Source organism: Cetorhinus maximus, chromosome 14 (genome assembly GCF_964194155.1).
Source record: "Cetorhinus maximus chromosome 14, sCetMax3.hap1.1, whole genome shotgun sequence".
In the NCBI taxonomy this organism is placed as follows: domain Eukaryota; kingdom Metazoa; phylum Chordata; class Chondrichthyes; order Lamniformes; family Cetorhinidae; genus Cetorhinus; species Cetorhinus maximus.
The window spans coordinates 82293091-82296458 of NC_135892.1; the positions used below are offsets into that span (position 1 = coordinate 82293091).

The following is a 3368-nucleotide window of genomic DNA, read 5'->3' on the forward strand; positions in this document are numbered from 1 at the left end:
ATGATTGATAGAATTCTGGCTTAAAGAATGCCCATCACTCAAAAGGTTTATTATAATAAATGCAAAGGATAGGGAAGAAGAATTGTGCCCCCACCCCCATCACCACACTCCCCAACCTTGCAAACTTGTGTAGGATCCTTCCAGTCTGTCAGATAAAGGTCTTAATGCTAGTCTCATCAGAGTGTTTGCATGAGGCATTCTGCTCTTCTAAAAGCTCAGTAAAAGGACACATTTCAGGGCAAGATTTTATTTGTGTGGTTTCTGTCAATGGCATTAAAAAAAAAACTACCTGATTCAATGGTGCATGGTGAAGATTAACAATGCTGAATAGGACATCACCAGACTAATTTAAATGTATTTTTGACATTTATAAACTGGCATATGAGAATTGAACAGAGCACTGGAGAAATGGCCACACACAGTACAGGAAATTTAAATAGTTATTTCCTCCCTGATCATGAGACAACAACAAAAATTGCTTCAAAATGGCACTTAAAACCATTCGGAAGCCTTATCCTATTGAGGTCAATGTTCTGTAAGTACGTATTATTTTCTTCTTTGTTTCCTTACTTGCACAAATTTGAAACAATATGAATTTGCCTGTCTCCGTTATTTCCTGAGCAGTAAGAACCCTCTGCTATATATCACTCAGAAAAGGGGAAGGCTTACGATTTGGTACAATTTTAGTACTAAGTAACATTTGTATTTGATAATATAGCTATTTGATGTTAATACCAAAACTATGTGGCTGAATTTTCTTGGGCTTTTCCTCCTTTGTTGCCTTAACCTTGGCGGAAGCCCCATTTATACACATAAACAGGGATTCTACCAATCCCGCTGAAGTTATGGCAATGGAGCAGGCAAAGCTTTGAGCAAGTTCACCCTTTTAAACTGTAGCATTATCTGCCACTGTGATATTTAACCGAGGCTAGTGCCGAAATTTCTGACGTGGAACAACTGTTAAACTTCAGAATTCCTTGATTCAGTCCACAGCTTTTTGCAACATCAAATCTGTTGTTGCAAAACTTTACTGAAGTCATCTTAGAAGTGAGGGTGTTATACAACATGAAGTTTCTCACATAAGGAATGGCATCCTTACATCCCTTGTAGGTGAGAATGAAACACTGCAGTAATAAATGTACACATCCTAGAGACATTTCCAAGTAATTTACTTGGAGTTTAATTTTACCTTCCTCCTCTTCTGCTCAGCATTTACACTGCCATCTTTTAACATGGCCACTTTACCACAGTGTCCAGAATCCCACCCATGCAGGCACATTCAACTCTGTTTTTTGTTTGAGAATGATTCACGGTAAGATATACTCAGTAAGCCCTTCCTTTAAGTTGCCCCGTTTTAAACCATTTTGATTTAAAGTCATGTAGTTTCAGGGCCCGTATTCCCGAGTTAAGTCTTCAGTTTCGATTTTAAGTTGTTTAAGTCATTCCGTTTCGTCGCTGCGCATCATCATTCTGCGTCATTTTGCATCACCTTGGTTGCGTTGTTTCACGTCGCCATTTCATGCCACGTCATCTTGCATCGCCATTTCACGTCGGCTTGACATTGGGTCCTGTGACCGAGTTTGTCATTCTGAATCAAATGCGAGGAGAGGCGTTCGATCGCACTCAAAGGTAACACAATATGTTCTTCAAAAACTTTGAACCAAATTTTCCAAGAATATCCAAATGAACAGGACTTTTTTTTTTGCAAGGAAGAGCTTGAAGCCTGGACTGCTCATTTCAACCCAGAAAAGACCCATTTCGTGACTCTGCAAGCTGATTTAAATTTTGGAGTACCAGATATGCCTGTTGAGGAATTTTACATCAGGTGAGGTAGCCATTTTGAAGTCTGTGGGAGACAGGTATTTGCAGCTGTACACAGGTAAAATTGCTTTCCTTGTCCCAGGACTTGTTTGGGTGAAAAGAAAGGTATAGTACTTAACCTCCAGGAGTCTGATTCTGAAATCTTCTGACTAACTTTGGAGCCCCAAATATGGCTGTTGTTGTCTGCAGCAAGTGAGGCAGAGAGACCATTTTAAAGCCGGTGAGACAGCCATTTACTTCTCCCAATTAAGCCAACATGCCCAGCATCGAGGTGCTACTCACTCAAAGCCACCTTCACTGAAATGCTTCAGGGATGTCCACAAAGATGTCCACATCTCCACTGACTCACGGTGACCAACCAAGTTGGGAGAAGTTTTATTCAGGAAGGCACCAAGCACATAGAGATGTCATCTGGGACATGCAGTTCAAGGTGGTGGAGAGAGTGAAAAAAGCTCCAGACAACCCATCTCCAACCCTCCAAGCACCACCCGCCCTGCATGTGGCAGAGTCTGCAGATCGCACATTGGACAGATCAAACTGGAGTGGAAGCAAGCCTTCCTTGATCCCGAGGGAGTGCCTAAGAAGAAATTATTAGAATACACAGTACCGCACATGTATGGTACAGTATTTCAATTTGTACATTGGTTTTTCCAGGCAAGAACTGTTCGTAGGAACCTAACGCTGTCTTTAACATTGTTTCCCAAGGGAATCCGCGATTTGCTTAAAGTTGTTTCACTTAAAGTCGCAATTTTAAGGAACGCAATTACAACTTTAAGCGAGAACTTACTGTACTGACAAAAAAATGCTTAACACCACTTTACATCATGGGAGATTTCCTCTCAAACAAAATTATAAACGCAGACATAAAGAATGTAGTTATGATCTTGCGAAACCTACCATTTTGAAGAGGCCTATGTCACGGTTACCCTTTACTGGAGATAAAGCACGGTAGTTTGAATCTATTGTGAGTCTAGAGTTTAAAATTTCACCCAGCTTCAAGAGTAACACTGCAAGTTCTTCAGTTTACATTCAAAGTGCTAGACTAGAATTGTGTAATTAGCTACATACCAGGGTAATTTCACAATTGTAGAAATGGTATTAGTCACTTAACAATCCCTATGTTATCTGGCCAAGAGGCTAGGGAACTATGCTCAAGACTGCATCTTAAATTCCTGCCGTAGGCTGTGTCTGAATTCCATATAGTTTAAACATTATCATACCATCTTCCTATCCATTGCCATATAAACTTGGACTGAAAGGCAGGTACCATCAAATGGTTATCATGTGAGCCATCTAGTCATTTGGATACAACTAATAATGTCACTCAGCTGCCTCTTATGGAAATAAACAGAATAAACCAGTCAACAAGTACTGTGTCCTGTAATTTAAACTGTTGCCTACATTGCTACCAACTACCAGGGAGACAACTCCCCTCCTCCAGCAAGATTATGGTGATTCCACATGAGCCACTGTCTCCTGTTCAATCATTTCAGCAGAAAAGTAGACATGCAGTTCTGGCAGAAAGGGTTGACAATGCTTGTGGCTGC

The 3368-nt window shown here is 40.6% G+C and overlaps 1 long non-coding RNA gene across 1 annotated transcript; it reads right to left on the reverse strand.

Annotated features, from left to right (window-relative positions):
* Window positions 1–231: 231 nt before the first annotated feature.
* Window positions 232–2999, reverse strand: LOC144689773 (uncharacterized). The gene is made up of 2 exons (XR_013578705.1): window positions 2719–2999; window positions 232–2398 (listed from the first exon to the last, which is right to left on the reverse strand). It is a non-coding gene; the product is annotated as an uncharacterized LOC144689773 (long non-coding RNA).
* Window positions 3000–3368: the final 369 nt, after the last annotated feature.